The 27,393-nt window shown below is 47.2% G+C and overlaps 7 pseudogenes; all 7 read left to right on the top strand.

Annotated features, from left to right (window-relative positions):
- Positions 1 to 5,560: 5,560 nt before the first annotated feature.
- LOC124608656 lies at positions 5,561 to 5,677 on the top strand (annotated as a pseudogene).
- Positions 5,678 to 8,809: 3,132 nt separating this feature from the next.
- Positions 8,810 to 8,926, top strand: LOC124608753 (annotated as a pseudogene).
- A 3,125-nt stretch (positions 8,927 to 12,051) lies between these two features.
- On the top strand, positions 12,052 to 12,168 carry LOC124608764 (annotated as a pseudogene).
- Positions 12,169 to 15,296: 3,128 nt separating this feature from the next.
- On the top strand, positions 15,297 to 15,413 carry LOC124608876 (annotated as a pseudogene).
- A 3,125-nt stretch (positions 15,414 to 18,538) lies between these two features.
- Positions 18,539 to 18,655, top strand: LOC124608925 (annotated as a pseudogene).
- Positions 18,656 to 21,780: 3,125 nt separating this feature from the next.
- Positions 21,781 to 21,897, top strand: LOC124607578 (annotated as a pseudogene).
- Positions 21,898 to 25,022: 3,125 nt separating this feature from the next.
- LOC124607605 lies at positions 25,023 to 25,139 on the top strand (annotated as a pseudogene).
- Positions 25,140 to 27,393: the final 2,254 nt, after the last annotated feature.

Raw genomic sequence — 27,393 nt, forward strand, 5'->3', positions numbered from 1 at the left:
AGTTCCTGCAGCACCGAGCTGCCGATATAGCGATATTACAAGAAGTCGTCACCACGGACTTGGAACAAGTACCGGGATTCGACGTCTTCACGAACATTGACGCAGAAACGAGAACTGGCACTGCTGTAATGGTGAGGAATGGAATCGACACAGAGGACATCAAGACCCTGACTGACGGCCGTGGAATAGCAATCAAAATAGCTGGGACGTACTTTGTCAACATCTATGCGCCGTCAGGCACAGAAAACAAGAGGGCCAGAAGCCAGTTCTTCAACGAAGATATTTGTGCACTCCTTCCACGCAACAACAGCAATGTTGTGCTGGGAGGCGATTTCAACTGCGTGTCTGCTCCGGAAGATCAAGTCCCGGTACCTAATCTGTGCATGGAGCTGCAGGAACTGCTAAGAAAACTGAATCTACGTGACTCTTGGCGTCTATTATACCCCAACACAACGGAATTCACGTACTTCCACAACCGCGGAAGAAGCAGGCTTGACAGGATTTATGTGACCAGAGAGTTGGCCACCTCTGTGTCACGTGTGGAAGTCTGCCCTGTGATCTTCTCCGACCACTGTGCCTACATTTGCAAGCTCCAGCTGCCAACGAATAAAATATCAGGAGGAAGATCAGCGTGGAAACTTAACACGGAACATCTAAGTGACGCCAAACTACAGCAGGAGATAGCGCTCACACTGGAAGAAAGTTTACAGACGCGACAACAATATCCGTCCACCACACAATGGTGGGTCGCATCTGGGAAACCACACATAAGGAAGACGCTGATAAGGCACAGTGCGGAAAAGGCTTTCTGGAGGAAGAGCACGGCAGACTTTTACACGCAGTGTCTGAAGGACGCGCTCAACTGTCCTCCAGACGACGACCTGCTTCTCACGCGTGTGAGAGGAATAAAGGCGCGACTACTCAATATCATGCGTCAACAAATGAAAGGCGTCGTCGTCCGCAGCCAGACACACGGCGCCACTGAAGACGAACCTGCCACACTGCACCACTTGCACAGGGAGAGGGAGAGGGCACAAAACAGAACTGTAAGAGAGCTTAGCGACGCAGCTGGCCGCAAAATAACAACTAGGAGGGACATGATGCGTCACGTAGAAGACCACTTCTCCGATCTCTTCAAGGCAGAGGAACCAGATGACGCAGAAACAGCAAAACTACTACAAGGAACGCGCAGACGGCTGAACGACACCGATCGCGCTTTGCTGACGGAAGCTGTGTCAGAGGATGAAGTGAGAGCCGTCCTCAAAACATGCGCCAACGGCAAAGCTCCAGGAGCGGACGGATTACCGTCAGAATTCTACGCCACCTGCTGGGACAAAGTAGGTGGAATAATAACAGAAATTGTCAACGAAATTCTGGACGGGAAGGAGATACCACCTCCGTTCCTGGAAGGGACCATCACTCTGGTACCGAAAAATAAGGCGCCAAAAACGTTAACAGACTTCCGCCCAATTACCCTCCTAAATGCGGACTACAAGCTCGTAGCGAAATGCGTCGCGGAAAATATGAAGCTCGCCCTCAAAAAAGCAATCAGCCCATGGCAGACATGTGCAGTGTTAGGCAGAAACATTTTCGACGCCGTCTGCACGTACAGAGACGTTATAGCCCACGCCGCATCCAACAGAGCGACTGCAGTGATCATCTCTGTAGACTTCCAAAAGGCCTTCGACAGGATCGGTCACCGGTACCTGCTGAAGACCTTGGCAAGACTGGGTTTTGGCCCCGAATTCGCTCAAGTCATCAAAAACATGTTATCAAATGCCACGTCAAGAATTACTGTAAATGGCTGGACATCTACGCCGATAAAACTGGGGAAATCTGTGAGGCAAGGGTGCCCACTGTCGATGGCACTATTCACAGTAGCCCTCGACCCAGTCCTCAGGAAACTCGCTGCCACCGTCAACGGCTACAAGCTGAACGATATAAACGTGACATGTATGGCTTATGCCGATGACTTGAGCATTTTCGTGGACGGTAAAGAGGACATCGACAAAGTCCTCCCAATAATAGAGTCTTTTGGGAAGGCATCTGGGGCCAAAACCAACCCCAAAAAAACCGTGCTCGTCCCGATAGGGAACGGGAAACTGAGAGAGGCCAGACCATGGTACCAGGTGACCGACAAATATAAAGTTCTAGGTGTTCAGCTGCAGGCCTGCCCACTCAAAATGGCCGCAGAGAACTGGCGGAACATCCTGAACACCACGAGAGGACTCGTCAGGACACACGCCAACAGAAACCTGACGTTGGATCAGAAAGCACAGCTGATCAACGAAACGATCCTGGCGAAGGCTTGGTACATGGCACAAGTCATGAACGTACCAACAGAAATAGGGAAGTCTATAGGAAGCGCTGTATACTACCTGCTGTGGAGGCGGGAAATTCTCAAAGTGTCGCAAGCCACCAGCACTCTCCCTAGAGAAGAAGGGGGGCTGGGCCTGATAGATGTCACGAGAAAATGCGCGGCACTGTTGCTCCACCGAGCTCTACAAATGGAGGACAGAAGTGTAGACTGTACCACGTCGTCTCTACTGAAAGAACACAGACCCGATTCCGGGGAAGCGCCGGTAGACGTCAGTAGCATACCCTACAAGATGCGCTACTTGAAGCAGATAGTAATGGACAGTAGCTACATCTCATCCACGCTAGCAGTGAAGGAGATGAGAACTGCAGCGAAAATCTATCGTGCACTGAGAGGCAAACAAGGAAGAAGCAGAACAGAGACGAATCTTCCAGACCACGACTGGCCACAAGTCTGGAAGAATCTCTCTGAGAAAGCCATACCTCCGGAAGCTAGAGACACGTGGTACAAAGTCGTACACAACAAGTTACCGACGAACGAGCGGCTAGCGCGCATCGGCATGCGCGAGTCGCCGCACTGCGAAGCGTGCAACGAGATCGACACCGTGGAACACCGCTTCACATGTCCGACAAGTCAGGCGATATGGGAGACGTGCAGGAAAATGGTGGCACTCATGAACAGGGCGGACCACCGAACTGTAGAAGCCACAGCCCTCACCATCCCGGCTGCAAAATGTTTTCCACGTCCCAAACGCGTCGCGACCATGTGGACGTTCGCGATGACAGCGCACGCCATAATCGCGAAAAAACAAACGGACGGAGTGCAGTTCCTCACCGATCTCTGGGAGGAACACAAGCGAGCCAAGCGGAAAAACAACTACAGGCAGACGTTCCAGAACTACCTACAGATAGCGCTGGACGCCGCCTTCAAGGACGCCCTCCGTCCCCACACGCCGCGACCGCCTCCGTCGTCTCCGCCGTCGCCGGCGCTGCCGCCGCCGCCGCCGCCGCCGCCGACGCCGCCGCCGCCGCCACACCACGCCCCCCCCTAGTCCTCCACGCCTTCGTCATCGCCGATGCAGACCCTCCAACACCCCCAAAGTGCTGTGTGTTAAAAGTGCGTGCGGTGCAAAATTTGTGCAGTGCAATCACAGTGTCCGCAACGGAAAAAAGTGTATATATTATTAGATGAGTGCTACGGCTACACACATAGCGCATATCCAGGTAGCGTTCATAAAAATGTGCGAAACATCACCCGCTACGCCGAAGATGACTATGTGAGTAGACTACCAAAAGAAACAACTCTCTGCAATTTCTATCTAATCATGTTAAGCTTACGTAGAATATATTTGTCCACTTATAGAGTTTTTCATTAATTATGTCTCAAATGTGTTCTATATCGTCCTCTCACTAGATTTCTCTCTCTCTCTCTCTCTCTCTCTCTCTCTCTCTCTCTCACTCTGTCTCTCTGTCTCTCTCCCTATCCCGCTCTCGCTCTCTTCCTCTCAGCCACAATCTCGTGGACACCTTCGCTATATAAATATATAATATTCATTCATACATATTTGTCATTGTCCTTTGCCTCCTAGATGTAAGCATTAGCCAGTAAGACAACTCTAATAATAGTTACATGCCACATAATGGCACCACACCAAAAACTCTACCTAAAGTCTAGAACTTAGAAGTATCTGAATTACACCCATGAAATTAACAAAAATGCAAAATAAACAGCGAAAAAATGAAATATTTTTGCTCCACTGACTTACAAATCAGTGCAACAGTGTAAATCAACCTGCAAATGCACAAAATATAACGAAACAGACAATAGCAACAAAGTCACATATCAGAAAAGAAAAGAAAAAGACTCGATAACTAACAGAAATTGAAATTGAAAATACCTTGGAATCTCATGACTGTATCTGTTATTTTGTAAATAAAAGTTTATTACGTTAAAAAAAAAAAAAAAAAAGGTGCTGTTGGCTCTATCTCATTTTTTAATTTTTGCGTCGCTACACCTGCCAGGCCTCTTTTTCATACTAACTTTCAGGTGTGACAAAGATGCTTCCACAAGCATTTTAAAGTACTGCACTAAACATAAGACACGAAATTACAGTAATGAACTCAGTTTGAGTAAGAATGCGCCGAGGAATAGTGCTAGGAACTCGTTGGAAATAACGAAACACTTCGAATCGACAGATGCGTTCTTGAAATGCGTCAGAGCCTACTGTTTTGTAGCAGCGCTAAATTCCGAAAACTAACTAAATAAATGAAGAAGAAAAAGAAAAAAAAAAAATGAACCGTTCTCGTCCGATCACCCAAGTTAAGCAACAACGTTAGTATTCGGATCGGTGACTGCCTGGGACCTCTGGCTGTCTTCATATTTTGCTTTTTTGTCGCCACCACCACTGCCAGCCCTCTTATTCAGATGTGACAACGATGTTTCCACAATGACTTAAATCTGTTGTAATAAACAAAAGATACGATATTAGGGCACTCAGTTTGAAGAAGAGTGTGCCAAGGAAGATTTCCAGAGTCTCTGGAAATAACAAAACAGTATGAAACGACAGAAATGTTGTGAAATACGTCAGGGCATATTGTTTTGCAGCAGTGCACATCTGCAAATTTGTAAACAAAAATTTATCTTTCGCCTCTAGAGGAGATGGATGCTTTGTTGAACCTCCTGTGTCCTCTGTCCGTGTTTTCGCACCTTTCGAGCGCATCGCTGCTCTACTCTAGTAGCTCCGAACGGCCGCACACGGCGTCTCGGACACGCCGGTTCGGCCCGCGCCCATCTCGCAGATGTTTCTCGTGCTTGTGCGGTCATATGGAGCGCGACCCGAGCGGCAGCGAGCGGCAGTCGAGCAAAGTCGGGACAAGTCGGGACGGAAGGGGGGACAGGCGAGAATGCACCGCGCAAATTACGCAAATATCTGGAAGCGCGGCGCGTGTCAGGCAGGTGAGAAAGCCTCCGCCGGTCCAGCAGGACACTGCCACACCCCGCGCAGTCCCCCCGACGCCCGGCCCTGCGCCGGATAACAAGAACAAGGTGCGCCCCCCGCGGGTGTCGGAGGCCGCACGCACCAAACGAATGACAGGCGGTGCAACGAGCAGCTGTGTTGTGCGTGTCACCCACGTGGCGGTGGAAGGACGTGCCTTGCGTCAAATGTGCCACGGAAAACGGCGAATGCGTGTGTCGGGAGAAGGGCCGAACGCTTCTTCTGCAGTGCGGCTACATTATAAGGACGCCAACGGCCATACCATGTTGAATACACCGGTTCTCGTCCGATCACCGAAGTTAAGCAACATCGGGCCCGGTTAGTACTTGGATGGGTGACCGCCTGGGAACACCGGGGTGTTTCCTGTCAAGGGACGAAGGCGGACTTGGTCTGACTGACGTTAAGACAAAATGCGCGGCACTGCTTCTACACCGTGCGATGAAAATGGCAAACCAGAACAACAACAGTATAACGTCCAGCCTGATAAACCAATATAAACCTGAATCTGAAGAGGCTCCTGTAGACACTACGAACATACCATTCAAGTTGCGGCACATAAAACAGATGGCAATCGACAAGAGTTACATCACCGCGGTCGTTGCCAACCCACAGCAAAGAACGGCGAGGAACATCTACAGCGCTCTGAGGGGGAAGGCAAGAAAGTCCAAAATAGAGACGAGTTTTCCAGACCATGACTGGCCACAGGTCTGGAAGAATGTCTCGGAACGGACACTTCCTGAGCACGCCAGGGACACGTGGTATAAAATCATCCACAAAACAGTGCCGACAAACGAAAAACTGGCACGCATAAAAATGCGGGAATCCCCAAACTGCGAGCTCTGCAACCAGACCGACACCATCGAACATCGTTTTGGCTGCAGAGAGAGCGGGGAAATATGGGCGACAGCGAGAAAAATGATCGCCCACATCAACAGAAACGACGAGAGGGCGATACATGTCTCAGCTGTCACTGTCCCGGACGCGAAGCCTTTCCCCAAAGCGAAACGCCTGGCCACAATGTGGATCATCGCCATGACGGCACACGCCATCGTCACGAAACGGCAGACCGACAAGGCGCAGTTCCTCACGGACCTGTGGGAGGAACACAGGAGGGCCAAACAACGCTCCAAGTACCGCGAGACCTTCCAGAACTTCCTGCAGGTCCCGCTGGACGCCGCCTTCCGAGACGCCTTCAACACGACGTGACCGACGCCCTCCCACAACACCCAAACCCCAGTCGCTGAGGACGTCGCCCACCAATCCCTCCAAAGCCCCGACGGCAAGAGTGGTGCATCGAGAAAGTGTTGTGAAAATGCGCGCAGAGTGAAAGTGGGTACGTGTAGCAGTGCCAAAGTGAGAGTGACGTGTGCCAATCATAGCCATACAGTGTCCAGTGCCCGATAGCCAAATAAAGCAGGCAAAAGGAAATGATCAGTTATTAATTTAGTGCAAAGGATACAAGACGTGTTCCAAGGTAACAGCGAAATGTCAAACAGTGTATTTCATGTAATTAATGTGTTCTCTCGCCATCTCCATTCAAGGTACGTTTTTTTTTTTTCCCCCCCTCTCTCTCTCTCTCTCTCTCTCTCTCTCTCTTCTATAATCTTTTTTTTGTTGTTTTGTATGTTTTTTTTGTTGTTGTTTGTGTTTATTCCTTTGATGTATCCGTGTGTATAGATATAGTTATATACATTTATAAAGTTCGGCGCATCATGTGCCAAAACGTTGCATACTCCTTTGCGATTTACAATAATTCTAACTTTAGACTTTCTCTGCCCCAAATTTTCCGTGGAACTGTTGCGTCCACTCTCACACAGTACACTAAATAACTTCCCCATTCACCATTTATGCACATAGAAGTTCTGGCCCATATTCTCCTTTAGCCTTTGGCAAACACATAGCGAACATGCCAAAATAGGTGTATTCAAATACCATACGGAAAAAAAAAAATTAAAATTAATTTAAATTCAATTTAAAAAAAAAATAAAATCAAAGTAATGCAGTTTCTTTTTTTGTATAAAAAAACCATAAACATTGAAGGGAAAATTTAAATAAAGGACACTCAGTGAATAAAAGTGTTGTAACTCAGCCAAGAGACTACTAAAAGAACAATCAGAACTGAAAACGAGAAAATATACAATTTCATGTAAAGATATGTATTTGTTAAAAATTGTAAATAAAAGTTTATATACGTTACAAAAAAAAAAAAAAAAAGGTGCTGTTGGCTCTATCTCATTTTTTAATTTTTGCGTCGCTACACCTGCCAGGCCTCTTTTTCATACTAACTTTCAGGTGTGACAAAGATGCTTCCACAAGCATTTTAAAGTACTGCACTAAACATAAGACACGAAATTACAGTAATGAACTCAGTTTGAGTAAGAATGCGCCGAGGAATAGTGCTAGGAACTCGTTGGAAATAACGAAACACTTCGAATCGACAGATGCGTTCTTGAAATGCGTCAGAGCCTACTGTTTTGTAGCAGCGCTAAATTCCGAAAACTAACTAAATAAATGAAGAAGAAAAAGAAAAAAAAAAAAAAAAAAAATGAACCGTTCTCGTCCGATCACCCAAGTTAAGCAACAACGTTAGTATTCGGATCGGTGACTGCCTGGGACCTCTGGCTGTCTTCATATTTTGCTTTTTTGTCGCCACCACCACTGCCAGCCCTCTTATTCAGATGTGACAACGATGTTTCCACAATGACTTAAATCTGTTGTAATAAACAAAAGATACGATATTAGGGCACTCAGTTTGAAGAAGAGTGTGCCAAGGAAGATTTCCAGAGTCTCTGGAAATAACAAAACAGTATGAAACGACAGAAATGTTGTGAAATACGTCAGGGCATATTGTTTTGCAGCAGTGCACATCTGCAAATTTGTAAACAAAAATTTATCTTTCGCCTCTAGAGGAGATGGATGCTTTGTTGAACCTCCTGTGTCCTCTGTCCGTGTTTTCGCACCTTTCGAGCGCATCGCTGCTCTACTCTAGTAGCTCCGAACGGCCGCACACGGCGTCTCGGACACGCCGGTTCGGCCCGCGCCCATCTCGCAGATGTTTCTCGTGCTTGTGCGGTCATATGGAGCGCGACCCGAGCGGCAGCGAGCGGCAGTCGAGCAAAGTCGGGACAAGTCGGGACGGAAGGGGGGACAGGCGAGAATGCACCGCGCAAATTACGCAAATATCTGGAAGCGCGGCGCGTGTCAGGCAGGTGAGAAAGCCTCCGCCGGTCCAGCAGGACACTGCCACACCCCGCGCAGTCCCCCCGACGCCCGGCCCTGCGCCGGATAACAAGAACAAGGTGCGCCCCCCGCGGGTGTCGGAGGCCGCACGCACCAAACGAATGACAGGCGGTGCAACGAGCAGCTGTGTTGTGCGTGTCACCCACGTGGCGGTGGAAGGACGTGCCTTGCGTCAAATGTGCCACGGAAAACGGCGAATGCGTGTGTCGGGAGAAGGGCCGAACGCTTCTTCTGCAGTGCGGCTACATTATAAGGACGCCAACGGCCATACCATGTTGAATACACCGGTTCTCGTCCGATCACCGAAGTTAAGCAACATCGGGCCCGGTTAGTACTTGGATGGGTGACCGCCTGGGAACACCGGGGTGTTTCCTGTCAAGGGACGAAGGCGGACTTGGTCTGACTGACGTTAAGACAAAATGCGCGGCACTGCTTCTACACCGTGCGATGAAAATGGCAAACCAGAACAACAACAGTATAACGTCCAGCCTGATAAACCAATATAAACCTGAATCTGAAGAGGCTCCTGTAGACACTACGAACATACCATTCAAGTTGCGGCACATAAAACAGATGGCAATCGACAAGAGTTACATCACCGCGGTCGTTGCCAACCCACAGCAAAGAACGGCGAGGAACATCTACAGCGCTCTGAGGGGGAAGGCAAGAAAGTCCAAAATAGAGACGAGTTTTCCAGACCATGACTGGCCACAGGTCTGGAAGAATGTCTCGGAACGGACACTTCCTGAGCACGCCAGGGACACGTGGTATAAAATCATCCACAAAACAGTGCCGACAAACGAAAAACTGGCACGCATAAAAATGCGGGAATCCCCAAACTGCGAGCTCTGCAACCAGACCGACACCATCGAACATCGTTTTGGCTGCAGAGAGAGCGGGGAAATATGGGCGACAGCGAGAAAAATGATCGCCCACATCAACAGAAACGACGAGAGGGCGATACATGTCTCAGCTGTCACTGTCCCGGACGCGAAGCCTTTCCCCAAAGCGAAACGCCTGGCCACAATGTGGATCATCGCCATGACGGCACACGCCATCGTCACGAAACGGCAGACCGACAAGGCGCAGTTCCTCACGGACCTGTGGGAGGAACACAGGAGGGCCAAACAACGCTCCAAGTACCGCGAGACCTTCCAGAACTTCCTGCAGGTCCCGCTGGACGCCGCCTTCCGAGACGCCTTCAACACGACGTGACCGACGCCCTCCCACAACACCCAAACCCCAGTCGCTGAGGACGTCGCCCACCAATCCCTCCAAAGCCCCGACGGCAAGAGTGGGGCATCGAGAAAGTGTTGTGAAAATGCGCGCAGAGTGAAAGTGGGTACGTGTAGCAGTGCCAAAGTGAGAGTGACGTGTGCCAATCATAGCCATACAGTGTCCAGTGCCCGATAGCCAAATAAAGCAGGCAAAAGGAAATGATCAGTTATTAATTTAGTGCAAAGGATACAAGACGTGTTCCAAGGTAACAGCGAAATGTCAAACAGTGTATTTCATGTAATTAATGTGTTCTCTCGCCATCTCCATTCAAGGTACGTTTTTTTTTTTTCCCCCCTCTCTCTCTCTCTCTCTCTCTCTCTCTTCTATAATCTTTTTTTTGTTGTTTTGTATGTTTTTTTTGTTGTTGTTTGTGTTTATTCCTTTGATGTATCCGTGTGTATAGATATAGTTATATACATTTATAAAGTTCGGCGCATCATGTGCCAAAACGTTGCATACTCCTTTGCGATTTACAATAATTCTAACTTTAGACTTTCTCTGCCCCAAATTTTCCGTGGAACTGTTGCGTCCACTCTCACACAGTACACTAAATAACTTCCCCATTCACCATTTATGCACATAGAAGTTCTGGCCCATATTCTCCTTTAGCCTTTGGCAAACACATAGCGAACATGCCAAAATAGGTGTATTCAAATACCATACGGAAAAAAAAAAAAATTAAAATTAATTTAAATTCAATTTAAAAAAAAAATAAAATCAAAGTAATGCAGTTTCTTTTTTTGTATAAAAAAACCATAAACATTGAAGGGAAAATTTAAATAAAGGACACTCAGTGAATAAAAGTGTTGTAACTCAGCCAAGAGACTACTAAAAGAACAATCAGAACTGAAAACGAGAAAATATACAATTTCATGTAAAGATATGTATTTGTTAAAAATTGTAAATAAAAGTTTATATACGTTACAAAAAAAAAAAAAAAAAGGTGCTGTTGGCTCTATCTCATTTTTTAATTTTTGCGTCGCTACACCTGCCAGGCCTCTTTTTCATACTAACTTTCAGGTGTGACAAAGATGCTTCCACAAGCATTTTAAAGTACTGCACTAAACATAAGACACGAAATTACAGTAATGAACTCAGTTTGAGTAAGAATGCGCCGAGGAATAGTGCTAGGAACTCGTTGGAAATAACGAAACACTTCGAATCGACAGATGCGTTCTTGAAATGCGTCAGAGCCTACTGTTTTGTAGCAGCGCTAAATTCCGAAAACTAACTAAATAAATGAAGAAGAAAAAGAAAAAAAAAAAAAAAATGAACCGTTCTCGTCCGATCACCCAAGTTAAGCAACAACGTTAGTATTCGGATCGGTGACTGCCTGGGACCTCTGGCTGTCTTCATATTTTGCTTTTTTGTCGCCACCACCACTGCCAGCCCTCTTATTCAGATGTGACAACGATGTTTCCACAATGACTTAAATCTGTTGTAATAAACAAAAGATACGATATTAGGGCACTCAGTTTGAAGAAGAGTGTGCCAAGGAAGATTTCCAGAGTCTCTGGAAATAACAAAACAGTATGAAACGACAGAAATGTTGTGAAATACGTCAGGGCATATTGTTTTGCAGCAGTGCACATCTGCAAATTTGTAAACAAAAATTTATCTTTCGCCTCTAGAGGAGATGGATGCTTTGTTGAACCTCCTGTGTCCTCTGTCCGTGTTTTCGCACCTTTCGAGCGCATCGCTGCTCTACTCTAGTAGCTCCGAACGGCCGCACACGGCGTCTCGGACACGCCGGTTCGGCCCGCGCCCATCTCGCAGATGTTTCTCGTGCTTGTGCGGTCATATGGAGCGCGACCCGAGCGGCAGCGAGCGGCAGTCGAGCAAAGTCGGGACAAGTCGGGACGGAAGGGGGGACAGGCGAGAATGCACCGCGCAAATTACGCAAATATCTGGAAGCGCGGCGCGTGTCAGGCAGGTGAGAAAGCCTCCGCCGGTCCAGCAGGACACTGCCACACCCCGCGCAGTCCCCCCGACGCCCGGCCCTGCGCCGGATAACAAGAACAAGGTGCGCCCCCCGCGGGTGTCGGAGGCCGCACGCACCAAACGAATGACAGGCGGTGCAACGAGCAGCTGTGTTGTGCGTGTCACCCACGTGGCGGTGGAAGGACGTGCCTTGCGTCAAATGTGCCACGGAAAACGGCGAATGCGTGTGTCGGGAGAAGGGCCGAACGCTTCTTCTGCAGTGCGGCTACATTATAAGGACGCCAACGGCCATACCATGTTGAATACACCGGTTCTCGTCCGATCACCGAAGTTAAGCAACATCGGGCCCGGTTAGTACTTGGATGGGTGACCGCCTGGGAACACCGGGGTGTTTCCTGTCAAGGGACGAAGGCGGACTTGGTCTGACTGACGTTAAGACAAAATGCGCGGCACTGCTTCTACACCGTGCGATGAAAATGGCAAACCAGAACAACAACAGTATAACGTCCAGCCTGATAAACCAATATAAAACTGAATCTGAAGAGGCTCCTGTAGACACTACGAACATACCATTCAAGTTGCGGCACATAAAACAGATGGCAATCGACAAGAGTTACATCACCGCGGTCGTTGCCAACCCACAGCAAAGAACGGCGAGGAACATCTACAGCGCTCTGAGGGGGAAGGCAAGAAAGTCCAAAATAGAGACGAGTTTTCCAGACCATGACTGGCCACAGGTCTGGAAGAATGTCTCGGAACGGACACTTCCTGAGCACGCCAGGGACACGTGGTATAAAATCATCCACAAAACAGTGCCGACAAACGAAAAACTGGCACGCATAAAAATGCGGGAATCCCCAAACTGCGAGCTCTGCAACCAGACCGACACCATCGAACATCGTTTTGGCTGCAGAGAGAGCGGGGAAATATGGGCGACAGCGAGAAAAATGATCGCCCACATCAACAGAAACGACGAGAGGGCGATACATGTCTCAGCTGTCACTGTCCCGGACGCGAAGCCTTTCCCCAAAGCGAAACGCCTGGCCACAATGTGGATCATCGCCATGACGGCACACGCCATCGTCACGAAACGGCAGACCGACAAGGCGCAGTTCCTCACGGACCTGTGGGAGGAACACAGGAGGGCCAAACAACGCTCCAAGTACCGCGAGACCTTCCAGAACTTCCTGCAGGTCCCGCTGGACGCCGCCTTCCGAGACGCCTTCAACACGACGTGACCGACGCCCTCCCACAACACCCAAACCCCAGTCGCTGAGGACGTCGCCCACCAATCCCTCCAAAGCCCCGACGGCAAGAGTGGTGCATCGAGAAAGTGTTGTGAAAATGCGCGCAGAGTGAAAGTGGGTACGTGTAGCAGTGCCAAAGTGAGAGTGACGTGTGCCAATCATAGCCATACAGTGTCCAGTGCCCGATAGCCAAATAAAGCAGGCAAAAGGAAATGATCAGTTATTAATTTAGTGCAAAGGATACAAGACGTGTTCCAAGGTAACAGCGAAATGTCAAACAGTGTATTTCATGTAATTAATGTGTTCTCTCGCCATCTCCATTCAAGGTACGTTTTTTTTTTTTCCCCCCTCTCTCTCTCTCTCTCTCTCTCTCTCTCTTCTATAATCTTTTTTTTGTTGTTTTGTATGTTTTTTTTGTTGTTGTTTGTGTTTATTCCTTTGATGTATCCGTGTGTATAGATATAGTTATATACATTTATAAAGTTCGGCGCATCATGTGCCAAAACGTTGCATACTCCTTTGCGATTTACAATAATTCTAACTTTAGACTTTCTCTGCCCCAAATTTTCCGTGGAACTGTTGCGTCCACTCTCACACAGTACACTAAATAACTTCCCCATTCACCATTTATGCACATAGAAGTTCTGGCCCATATTCTCCTTTAGCCTTTGGCAAACACATAGCGAACATGCCAAAATAGGTGTATTCAAATACCATACGGAAAAAAAAAAAAATTAAAATTAATTTAAATTCAATTTAAAAAAAAAATAAAATCAAAGTAATGCAGTTTCTTTTTTTGTATAAAAAAACCATAAACATTGAAGGGAAAATTTAAATAAAGGACACTCAGTGAATAAAAGTGTTGTAACTCAGCCAAGAGACTACTAAAAGAACAATCAGAACTGAAAACGAGAAAATATACAATTTCATGTAAAGATATGTATTTGTTAAAAATTGTAAATAAAAGTTTATATACGTTACAAAAAAAAAAAAAAAAAAGGTGCTGTTGGCTCTATCTCATTTTTTAATTTTTGCGTCGCTACACCTGCCAGGCCTCTTTTTCATACTAACTTTCAGGTGTGACAAAGATGCTTCCACAAGCATTTTAAAGTACTGCACTAAACATAAGACACGAAATTACAGTAATGAACTCAGTTTGAGTAAGAATGCGCCGAGGAATAGTGCTAGGAACTCGTTGGAAATAACGAAACACTTCGAATCGACAGATGCGTTCTTGAAATGCGTCAGAGCCTACTGTTTTGTAGCAGCGCTAAATTCCGAAAACTAACTAAATAAATGAAGAAGAAAAAGAAAAAAAAAAAAAAAATGAACCGTTCTCGTCCGATCACCCAAGTTAAGCAACAACGTTAGTATTCGGATCGGTGACTGCCTGGGACCTCTGGCTGTCTTCATATTTTGCTTTTTTGTCGCCACCACCACTGCCAGCCCTCTTATTCAGATGTGACAACGATGTTTCCACAATGACTTAAATCTGTTGTAATAAACAAAAGATACGATATTAGGGCACTCAGTTTGAAGAAGAGTGTGCCAAGGAAGATTTCCAGAGTCTCTGGAAATAACAAAACAGTATGAAACGACAGAAATGTTGTGAAATACGTCAGGGCATATTGTTTTGCAGCAGTGCACATCTGCAAATTTGTAAACAAAAATTTATCTTTCGCCTCTAGAGGAGATGGATGCTTTGTTGAACCTCCTGTGTCCTCTGTCCGTGTTTTCGCACCTTTCGAGCGCATCGCTGCTCTACTCTAGTAGCTCCGAACGGCCGCACACGGCGTCTCGGACACGCCGGTTCGGCCCGCGCCCATCTCGCAGATGTTTCTCGTGCTTGTGCGGTCATATGGAGCGCGACCCGAGCGGCAGCGAGCGGCAGTCGAGCAAAGTCGGGACAAGTCGGGACGGAAGGGGGGACAGGCGAGAATGCACCGCGCAAATTACGCAAATATCTGGAAGCGCGGCGCGTGTCAGGCAGGTGAGAAAGCCTCCGCCGGTCCAGCAGGACACTGCCACACCCCGCGCAGTCCCCCCGACGCCCGGCCCTGCGCCGGATAACAAGAACAAGGTGCGCCCCCCGCGGGTGTCGGAGGCCGCACGCACCAAACGAATGACAGGCGGTGCAACGAGCAGCTGTGTTGTGCGTGTCACCCACGTGGCGGTGGAAGGACGTGCCTTGCGTCAAATGTGCCACGGAAAACGGCGAATGCGTGTGTCGGGAGAAGGGCCGAACGCTTCTTCTGCAGTGCGGCTACATTATAAGGACGCCAACGGCCATACCATGTTGAATACACCGGTTCTCGTCCGATCACCGAAGTTAAGCAACATCGGGCCCGGTTAGTACTTGGATGGGTGACCGCCTGGGAACACCGGGGTGTTTCCTGTCAAGGGACGAAGGCGGACTTGGTCTGACTGACGTTAAGACAAAATGCGCGGCACTGCTTCTACACCGTGCGATGAAAATGGCAAACCAGAACAACAACAGTATAACGTCCAGCCTGATAAACCAATATAAACCTGAATCTGAAGAGGCTCCTGTAGACACTACGAACATACCATTCAAGTTGCGGCACATAAAACAGATGGCAATCGACAAGAGTTACATCACCGCGGTCGTTGCCAACCCACAGCAAAGAACGGCGAGGAACATCTACAGCGCTCTGAGGGGGAAGGCAAGAAAGTCCAAAATAGAGACGAGTTTTCCAGACCATGACTGGCCACAGGTCTGGAAGAATGTCTCGGAACGGACACTTCCTGAGCACGCCAGGGACACGTGGTATAAAATCATCCACAAAACAGTGCCGACAAACGAAAAACTGGCACGCATAAAAATGCGGGAATCCCCAAACTGCGAGCTCTGCAACCAGACCGACACCATCGAACATCGTTTTGGCTGCAGAGAGAGCGGGGAAATATGGGCGACAGCGAGAAAAATGATCGCCCACATCAACAGAAACGACGAGAGGGCGATACATGTCTCAGCTGTCACTGTCCCGGACGCGAAGCCTTTCCCCAAAGCGAAACGCCTGGCCACAATGTGGATCATCGCCATGACGGCACACGCCATCGTCACGAAACGGCAGACCGACAAGGCGCAGTTCCTCACGGACCTGTGGGAGGAACACAGGAGGGCCAAACAACGCTCCAAGTACCGCGAGACCTTCCAGAACTTCCTGCAGGTCCCGCTGGACGCCGCCTTCCGAGACGCCTTCAACACGACGTGACCGACGCCCTCCCACAACACCCAAACCCCAGTCGCTGAGGACGTCGCCCACCAATCCCTCCAAAGCCCCGACGGCAAGAGTGGTGCATCGAGAAAGTGTTGTGAAAATGCGCGCAGAGTGAAAGTGGGTACGTGTAGCAGTGCCAAAGTGAGAGTGACGTGTGCCAATCATAGCCATACAGTGTCCAGTGCCCGATAGCCAAATAAAGCAGGCAAAAGGAAATGATCAGTTATTAATTTAGTGCAAAGGATACAAGACGTGTTCCAAGGTAACAGCGAAATGTCAAACAGTGTATTTCATGTAATTAATGTGTTCTCTCGCCATCTCCATTCAAGGTACGTTTTTTTTTTTTCCCCCCTCTCTCTCTCTCTCTCTCTCTCTCTCTTCTATAATCTTTTTTTTGTTGTTTTGTATGTTTTTTTTGTTGTTGTTTGTGTTTATTCCTTTGATGTATCCGTGTGTATAGATATAGTTATATACATTTATAAAGTTCGGCGCATCATGTGCCAAAACGTTGCATACTCCTTTGCGATTTACAATAATTCTAACTTTAGACTTTCTCTGCCCCAAATTTTCCGTGGAACTGTTGCGTCCACTCTCACACAGTACACTAAATAACTTCCCCATTCACCATTTATGCACATAGAAGTTCTGGCCCATATTCTCCTTTAGCCTTTGGCAAACACATAGCGAACATGCCAAAATAGGTGTATTCAAATACCATACGGAAAAAAAAAAAAATTAAAATTAATTTAAATTCAATTTAAAAAAAAAATAAAATCAAAGTAATGCAGTTTCTTTTTTTGTATAAAAAAACCATAAACATTGAAGGGAAAATTTAAATAAAGGACACTCAGTGAATAAAAGTGTTGTAACTCAGCCAAGAGACTACTAAAAGAACAATCAGAACTGAAAACGAGAAAATATACAATTTCATGTAAAGATATGTATTTGTTAAAAATTGTAAATAAAAGTTTATATACGTTACAAAAAAAAAAAAAAAAAGGTGCTGTTGGCTCTATCTCATTTTTTAATTTTTGCGTCGCTACACCTGCCAGGCCTCTTTTTCATACTAACTTTCAGGTGTGACAAAGATGCTTCCACAAGCATTTTAAAGTACTGCACTAAACATAAGACACGAAATTACAGTAATGAACTCAGTTTGAGTAAGAATGCGCCGAGGAATAGTGCTAGGAACTCGTTGGAAATAACGAAACACTTCGAATCGACAGATGCGTTCTTGAAATGCGTCAGAGCCTACTGTTTTGTAGCAGCGCTAAATTCCGAAAACTAACTAAATAAATGAAGAAGAAAAAGAAAAAAAAAAAAAAAATGAACCGTTCTCGTCCGATCACCCAAGTTAAGCAACAACGTTAGTATTCGGATCGGTGACTGCCTGGGACCTCTGGCTGTCTTCATATTTTGCTTTTTTGTCGCCACCACCACTGCCAGCCCTCTTATTCAGATGTGACAACGATGTTTCCACAATGACTTAAATCTGTTGTAATAAACAAAAGATACGATATTAGGGCACTCAGTTTGAAGAAGAGTGTGCCAAGGAAGATTTCCAGAGTCTCTGGAAATAACAAAACAGTATGAAACGACAGAAATGTTGTGAAATACGTCAGGGCATATTGTTTTGCAGCAGTGCACATCTGCAAATTTGTAAACAAAAATTTATCTTTCGCCTCTAGAGGAGATGGATGCTTTGTTGAACCTCCTGTGTCCTCTGTCCGTGTTTTCGCACCTTTCGAGCGCATCGCTGCTCTACTCTAGTAGCTCCGAACGGCCGCACACGGCGTCTCGGACACGCCGGTTCGGCCCGCGCCCATCTCGCAGATGTTTCTCGTGCTTGTGCGGTCATATGGAGCGCGACCCGAGCGGCAGCGAGCGGCAGTCGAGCAAAGTCGGGACAAGTCGGGACGGAAGGGGGGACAGGCGAGAATGCACCGCGCAAATTACGCAAATATCTGGAAGCGCGGCGCGTGTCAGGCAGGTGAGAAAGCCTCCGCCGGTCCAGCAGGACACTGCCACACCCCGCGCAGTCCCCCCGACGCCCGGCCCTGCGCCGGATAACAAGAACAAGGTGCGCCCCCCGCGGGTGTCGGAGGCCGCACGCACCAAACGAATGACAGGCGGTGCAACGAGCAGCTGTGTTGTGCGTGTCACCCACGTGGCGGTGGAAGGACGTGCCTTGCGTCAAATGTGCCACGGAAAACGGCGAATGCGTGTGTCGGGAGAAGGGCCGAACGCTTCTTCTGCAGTGCGGCTACATTATAAGGACGCCAACGGCCATACCATGTTGAATACACCGGTTCTCGTCCGATCACCGAAGTTAAGCAACATCGGGCCCGGTTAGTACTTGGATGGGTGACCGCCTGGGAACACCGGGGTGTTTCCTGTCAAGGGACGAAGGCGGACTTGGTCTGACTGACGTTAAGACAAAATGCGCGGCACTGCTTCTACACCGTGCGATGAAAATGGCAAACCAGAACAACAACAGTATAACGTCCAGCCTGATAAACCAATATAAACCTGAATCTGAAGAGGCTCCTGTAGACACTACGAACATACCATTCAAGTTGCGGCACATAAAACAGATGGCAATCGACAAGAGTTACATCACCGCGGTCGTTGCCAACCCACAGCAAAGAACGGCGAGGAACATCTACAGCGCTCTGAGGGGGAAGGCAAGAAAGTCCAAAATAGAGACGAGTTTTCCAGACCATGACTGGCCACAGGTCTGGAAGAATGTCTCGGAACGGACACTTCCTGAGCACGCCAGGGACACGTGGTATAAAATCATCCACAAAACAGTGCCGACAAACGAAAAACTGGCACGCATAAAAATGCGGGAATCCCCAAACTGCGAGCTCTGCAACCAGACCGACACCATCGAACATCGTTTTGGCTGCAGAGAGAGCGGGGAAATATGGGCGACAGCGAGAAAAATGATCGCCCACATCAACAGAAACGACGAGAGGGCGATACATGTCTCAGCTGTCACTGTCCCGGACGCGAAGCCTTTCCCCAAAGCGAAACGCCTGGCCACAATGTGGATCATCGCCATGACGGCACACGCCATCGTCACGAAACGGCAGACCGACAAGGCGCAGTTCCTCACGGACCTGTGGGAGGAACACAGGAGGGCCAAACAACGCTCCAAGTACCGCGAGACCTTCCAGAACTTCCTGCAGGTCCCGCTGGACGCCGCCTTCCGAGACGCCTTCAACACGACGTGACCGACGCCCTCCCACAACACCCAAACCCCAGTCGCTGAGGACGTCGCCCACCAATCCCTCCAAAGCCCCGACGGCAAGAGTGGTGCATCGAGAAAGTGTTGTGAAAATGCGCGCAGAGTGAAAGTGGGTACGTGTAGCAGTGCCAAAGTGAGAGTGACGTGTGCCAATCATAGCCATACAGTGTCCAGTGCCCGATAGCCAAATAAAGCAGGCAAAAGGAAATGATCAGTTATTAATTTAGTGCAAAGGATACAAGACGTGTTCCAAGGTAACAGCGAAATGTCAAACAGTGTATTTCATGTAATTAATGTGTTCTCTCGCCATCTCCATTCAAGGTACGTTTTTTTTTTTTCCCCCCTCTCTCTCTCTCTCTCTCTCTCTCTCTTCTATAATCTTTTTTTTGTTGTTTTGTATGTTTTTTTTGTTGTTGTTTGTGTTTATTCCTTTGATGTATCCGTGTGTATAGATATAGTTATATACATTTATAAAGTTCGGCGCATCATGTGCCAAAACGTTGCATACTCCTTTGCGATTTACAATAATTCTAACTTTAGACTTTCTCTGCCCCAAATTTTCCGTGGAACTGTTGCGTCCACTCTCACACAGTACACTAAATAACTTCCCCATTCACCATTTATGCACATAGAAGTTCTGGCCCATATTCTCCTTTAGCCTTTGGCAAACACATAGCGAACATGCCAAAATAGGTGTATTCAAATACCATACGGAAAAAAAAAAAAATTAAAATTAATTTAAATTCAATTTAAAAAAAAAATAAAATCAAAGTAATGCAGTTTCTTTTTTTGTATAAAAAAACCATAAACATTGAAGGGAAAATTTAAATAAAGGACACTCAGTGAATAAAAGTGTTGTAACTCAGCCAAGAGACTACTAAAAGAACAATCAGAACTGAAAACGAGAAAATATACAATTTCATGTAAAGATATGTATTTGTTAAAAATTGTAAATAAAAGTTTATATACGTTACAAAAAAAAAAAAAAAAAGGTGCTGTTGGCTCTATCTCATTTTTTAATTTTTGCGTCGCTACACCTGCCAGGCCTCTTTTTCATACTAACTTTCAGGTGTGACAAAGATGCTTCCACAAGCATTTTAAAGTACTGCACTAAACATAAGACACGAAATTACAGTAATGAACTCAGTTTGAGTAAGAATGCGCCGAGGAATAGTGCTAGGAACTCGTTGGAAATAACGAAACACTTCGAATCGACAGATGCGTTCTTGAAATGCGTCAGAGCCTACTGTTTTGTAGCAGCGCTAAATTCCGAAAACTAACTAAATAAATGAAGAAGAAAAAGAAAAAAAAAAAAAAAATGAACCGTTCTCGTCCGATCACCCAAGTTAAGCAACAACGTTAGTATTCGGATCGGTGACTGCCTGGGACCTCTGGCTGTCTTCATATTTTGCTTTTTTGTCGCCACCACCACTGCCAGCCCTCTTATTCAGATGTGACAACGATGTTTCCACAATGACTTAAATCTGTTGTAATAAACAAAAGATACGATATTAGGGCACTCAGTTTGAAGAAGAGTGTGCCAAGGAAGATTTCCAGAGTCTCTGGAAATAACAAAACAGTATGAAACGACAGAAATGTTGTGAAATACGTCAGGGCATATTGTTTTGCAGCAGTGCACATCTGCAAATTTGTAAACAAAAATTTATCTTTCGCCTCTAGAGGAGATGGATGCTTTGTTGAACCTCCTGTGTCCTCTGTCCGTGTTTTCGCACCTTTCGAGCGCATCGCTGCTCTACTCTAGTAGCTCCGAACGGCCGCACACGGCGTCTCGGACACGCCGGTTCGGCCCGCGCCCATCTCGCAGATGTTTCTCGTGCTTGTGCGGTCATATGGAGCGCGACCCGAGCGGCAGCGAGCGGCAGTCGAGCAAAGTCGGGACAAGTCGGGACGGAAGGGGGGACAGGCGAGAATGCACCGCGCAAATTACGCAAATATCTGGAAGCGCGGCGCGTGTCAGGCAGGTGAGAAAGCCTCCGCCGGTCCAGCAGGACACTGCCACACCCCGCGCAGTCCCCCCGACGCCCGGCCCTGCGCCGGATAACAAGAACAAGGTGCGCCCCCCGCGGGTGTCGGAGGCCGCACGCACCAAACGAATGACAGGCGGTGCAACGAGCAGCTGTGTTGTGCGTGTCACCCACGTGGCGGTGGAAGGACGTGCCTTGCGTCAAATGTGCCACGGAAAACGGCGAATGCGTGTGTCGGGAGAAGGGCCGAACGCTTCTTCTGCAGTGCGGCTACATTATAAGGACGCCAACGGCCATACCATGTTGAATACACCGGTTCTCGTCCGATCACCGAAGTTAAGCAACATCGGGCCCGGTTAGTACTTGGATGGGTGACCGCCTGGGAACACCGGGGTGTTTCCTGTCAAGGGACGAAGGCGGACTTGGTCTGACTGACGTTAAGACAAAATGCGCGGCACTGCTTCTACACCGTGCGATGAAAATGGCAAACCAGAACAACAACAGTATAACGTCCAGCCTGATAAACCAATATAAACCTGAATCTGAAGAGGCTCCTGTAGACACTACGAACATACCATTCAAGTTGCGGCACATAAAACAGATGGCAATCGACAAGAGTTACATCACCGCGGTCGTTGCCAACCCACAGCAAAGAACGGCGAGGAACATCTACAGCGCTCTGAGGGGGAAGGCAAGAAAGTCCAAAATAGAGACGAGTTTTCCAGACCATGACTGGCCACAGGTCTGGAAGAATGTCTCGGAACGGACACTTCCTGAGCACGCCAGGGACACGTGGTATAAAATCATCCACAAAACAGTGCCGACAAACGAAAAACTGGCACGCATAAAAATGCGGGAATCCCCAAACTGCGAGCTCTGCAACCAGACCGACACCATCGAACATCGTTTTGGCTGCAGAGAGAGCGGGGAAATATGGGCGACAGCGAGAAAAATGATCGCCCACATCAACAGAAACGACGAGAGGGCGATACATGTCTCAGCTGTCACTGTCCCGGACGCGAAGCCTTTCCCCAAAGCGAAACGCCTGGCCACAATGTGGATCATCGCCATGACGGCACACGCCATCGTCACGAAACGGCAGACCGACAAGGCGCAGTTCCTCACGGACCTGTGGGAGGAACACAGGAGGGCCAAACAACGCTCCAAGTACCGCGAGACCTTCCAGAACTTCCTGCAGGTCCCGCTGGACGCCGCCTTCCGAGACGCCTTCAACACGACGTGACCGACGCCCTCCCACAACACCCAAACCCCAGTCGCTGAGGACGTCGCCCACCAATCCCTCCAAAGCCCCGACGGCAAGAGTGGTGCATCGAGAAAGTGTTGTGAAAATGCGCGCAGAGTGAAAGTGGGTACGTGTAGCAGTGCCAAAGTGAGAGTGACGTGTGCCAATCATAGCCATACAGTGTCCAGTGCCCGATAGCCAAATAAAGCAGGCAAAAGGAAATGATCAGTTATTAATTTAGTGCAAAGGATACAAGACGTGTTCCAAGGTAACAGCGAAATGTCAAACAGTGTATTTCATGTAATTAATGTGTTCTCTCGCCATCTCCATTCAAGGTACGTTTTTTTTTTTTCCCCCCTCTCTCTCTCTCTCTCTCTCTCTCTCTTCTATAATCTTTTTTTTGTTGTTTTGTATGTTTTTTTTGTTGTTGTTTGTGTTTATTCCTTTGATGTATCCGTGTGTATAGATATAGTTATATACATTTATAAAGTTCGGCGCATCATGTGCCAAAACGTTGCATACTCCTTTGCGATTTACAATAATTCTAACTTTAGACTTTCTCTGCCCCAAATTTTCCGTGGAACTGTTGCGTCCACTCTCACACAGTACACTAAATAACTTCCCCATTCACCATTTATGCACATAGAAGTTCTGGCCCATATTCTCCTTTAGCCTTTGGCAAACACATAGCGAACATGCCAAAATAGGTGTATTCAAATACCATACGGAAAAAAAAAAAAATTAAAATTAATTTAAATTCAATTTAAAAAAAAAATAAAATCAAAGTAATGCAGTTTCTTTTTTTGTATAAAAAAACCATAAACATTGAAGGGAAAATTTAAATAAAGGACACTCAGTGAATAAAAGTGTTGTAACTCAGCCAAGAGACTACTAAAAGAACAATCAGAACTGAAAACGAGAAAATATACAATTTCATGTAAAGATATGTATTTGTTAAAAATTGTAAATAAAAGTTTATATACGTTACAAAAAAAAAAAAAAAAAGGTGCTGTTGGCTCTATCTCATTTTTTAATTTTTGCGTCGCTACACCTGCCAGGCCTCTTTTTCATACTAACTTTCAGGTGTGACAAAGATGCTTCCACAAGCATTTTAAAGTACTGCACTAAACATAAGACACGAAATTACAGTAATGAACTCAGTTTGAGTAAGAATGCGCCGAGGAATAGTGCTAGGAACTCGTTGGAAATAACGAAACACTTCGAATCGACAGATGCGTTCTTGAAATGCGTCAGAGCCTACTGTTTTGTAGCAGCGCTAAATTCCGAAAACTAACTAAATAAATGAAGAAGAAAAAGAAAAAAAAAAAAAAAATGAACCGTTCTCGTCCGATCACCCAAGTTAAGCAACAACGTTAGTATTCGGATCGGTGACTGCCTGGGACCTCTGGCTGTCTTCATATTTTGCTTTTTTGTCGCCACCACCACTGCCAGCCCTCTTATTCAGATGTGACAACGATGTTTCCACAATGACTTAAATCTGTTGTAATAAACAAAAGATACGATATTAGGGCACTCAGTTTGAAGAAGAGTGTGCCAAGGAAGATTTCCAGAGTCTCTGGAAATAACAAAACAGTATGAAACGACAGAAATGTTGTGAAATACGTCAGGGCATATTGTTTTGCAGCAGTGCACATCTGCAAATTTGTAAACAAAAATTTATCTTTCGCCTCTAGAGGAGATGGATGCTTTGTTGAACCTCCTGTGTCCTCTGTCCGTGTTTTCGCACCTTTCGAGCGCATCGCTGCTCTACTCTAGTAGCTCCGAACGGCCGCACACGGCGTCTCGGACACGCCGGTTCGGCCCGCGCCCATCTCGCAGATGTTTCTCGTGCTTGTGCGGTCATATGGAGCGCGACCCGAGCGGCAGCGAGCGGCAGTCGAGCAAAGTCGGGACAAGTCGGGACGGAAGGGGGGACAGGCGAGAATGCACCGCGCAAATTACGCAAATATCTGGAAGCGCGGCGCGTGTCAGGCAGGTGAGAAAGCCTCCGCCGGTCCAGCAGGACACTGCCACACCCCGCGCAGTCCCCCCGACGCCCGGCCCTGCGCCGGATAACAAGAACAAGGTGCGCCCCCCGCGGGTGTCGGAGGCCGCACGCACCAAACGAATGACAGGCGGTGCAACGAGCAGCTGTGTTGTGCGTGTCACCCACGTGGCGGTGGAAGGACGTGCCTTGCGTCAAATGTGCCACGGAAAACGGCGAATGCGTGTGTCGGGAGAAGGGCCGAACGCTTCTTCTGCAGTGCGGCTACATTATAAGGACGCCAACGGCCATACCATGTTGAATACACCGGTTCTCGTCCGATCACCGAAGTTAAGCAACATCGGGCCCGGTTAGTACTTGGATGGGTGACCGCCTGGGAACACCGGGGTGTTTCCTGTCAAGGGACGAAGGCGGACTTGGTCTGACTGACGTTAAGACAAAATGCGCGGCACTGCTTCTACACCGTGCGATGAAAATGGCAAACCAGAACAACAACAGTATAACGTCCAGCCTGATAAACCAATATAAACCTGAATCTGAAGAGGCTCCTGTAGACACTACGAACATACCATTCAAGTTGCGGCACATAAAACAGATGGCAATCGACAAGAGTTACATCACCGCGGTCGTTGCCAACCCACAGCAAAGAACGGCGAGGAACATCTACAGCGCTCTGAGGGGGAAGGCAAGAAAGTCCAAAATAGAGACGAGTTTTCCAGACCATGACTGGCCACAGGTCTGGAAGAATGTCTCGGAACGGACACTTCCTGAGCACGCCAGGGACACGTGGTATAAAATCATCCACAAAACAGTGCCGACAAACGAAAAACTGGCACGCATAAAAATGCGGGAATCCCCAAACTGCGAGCTCTGCAACCAGACCGACACCATCGAACATCGTTTTGGCTGCAGAGAGAGCGGGGAAATATGGGCGACAGCGAGAAAAATGATCGCCCACATCAACAGAAACGACGAGAGGGCGATACATGTCTCAGCTGTCACTGTCCCGGACGCGAAGCCTTTCCCCAAAGCGAAACGCCTGGCCACAATGTGGATCATCGCCATGACGGCACACGCCATCGTCACGAAACGGCAGACCGACAAGGCGCAGTTCCTCACGGACCTGTGGGAGGAACACAGGAGGGCCAAACAACGCTCCAAGTACCGCGAGACCTTCCAGAACTTCCTGCAGGTCCCGCTGGACGCCGCCTTCCGAGACGCCTTCAACACGACGTGACCGACGCCCTCCCACAACACCCAAACCCCAGTCGCTGAGGACGTCGCCCACCAATCCCTCCAAAGCCCCGACGGCAAGAGTGGTGCATCGAGAAAGTGTTGTGAAAATGCGCGCAGAGTGAAAGTGGGTACGTGTAGCAGTGCCAAAGTGAGAGTGACGTGTGCCAATCATAGCCATACAGTGTCCAGTGCCCGATAGCCAAATAAAGCAGGCAAAAGGAAATGATCAGTTATTAATTTAGTGCAAAGGATACAAGACGTGTTCCAAGGTAACAGCGAAATGTCAAACAGTGTATTTCATGTAATTAATGTGTTCTCTCGCCATCTCCATTCAAGGTACGTTTTTTTTTTTTCCCCCCTCTCTCTCTCTCTCTCTCTCTCTCTCTTCTATAATCTTTTTTTTGTTGTTTTGTATGTTTTTTTTGTTGTTGTTTGTGTTTATTCCTTTGATGTATCCGTGTGTATAGATATAGTTATATACATTTATAAAGTTCGGCGCATCATGTGCCAAAACGTTGCATACTCCTTTGCGATTTACAATAATTCTAACTTTAGACTTTCTCTGCCCCAAATTTTCCGTGGAACTGTTGCGTCCACTCTCACACAGTACACTAAATAACTTCCCCATTCACCATTTATGCACATAGAAGTTCTGGCCCATATTCTCCTTTAGCCTTTGGCAAACACATAGCGAACATGCCAAAATAGGTGTATTCAAATACCATACGGAAAAAAAAAAAATTAAAATTAATTTAAATTCAATTTAAAAAAAAAATAAAATCAAAGTAATGCAGTTTCTTTTTTTGTATAAAAAAACCATAAACATTGAAGGGAAAATTTAAATAAAGGACACTCAGTGAATAAAAGTGTTGTAACTCAGCCAAGAGACTACTAAAAGAACAATCAGAACTGAAAACGAGAAAATATACAATTTCATGTAAAGATATGTATTTGTTAAAAATTGTAAATAAAAGTTTATATACGTTACAAAAAAAAAAAAAAAAAAAGGTGCTGTTGGCTCTATCTCATTTTTTAATTTTTGCGTCGCTACACCTGCCAGGCCTCTTTTTCATACTAACTTTCAGGTGTGACAAAGATGCTTCCACAAGCATTTTAAAGTACTGCACTAAACATAAGACACGAAATTACAGTAATGAACTCAGTTTGAGTAAGAATGCGCCGAGGAATAGTGCTAGGAACTCGTTGGAAATAACGAAACACTTCGAATCGACAGATGCGTTCTTGAAATGCGTCAGAGCCTACTGTTTTGTAGCAGCGCTAAATTCCGAAAACTAACTAAATAAATGAAGAAGAAAAAGAAAAAAAAAAAAAAATGAACCGTTCTCGTCCGATCACCCAAGTTAAGCAACAACGTTAGTATTCGGATCGGTGACTGCCTGGGACCTCTGGCTGT

Source organism: Schistocerca americana, chromosome 3, assembly GCF_021461395.2.
Source record: "Schistocerca americana isolate TAMUIC-IGC-003095 chromosome 3, iqSchAmer2.1, whole genome shotgun sequence".
NCBI lineage: Eukaryota > Metazoa > Arthropoda > Insecta > Orthoptera > Acrididae > Schistocerca > Schistocerca americana.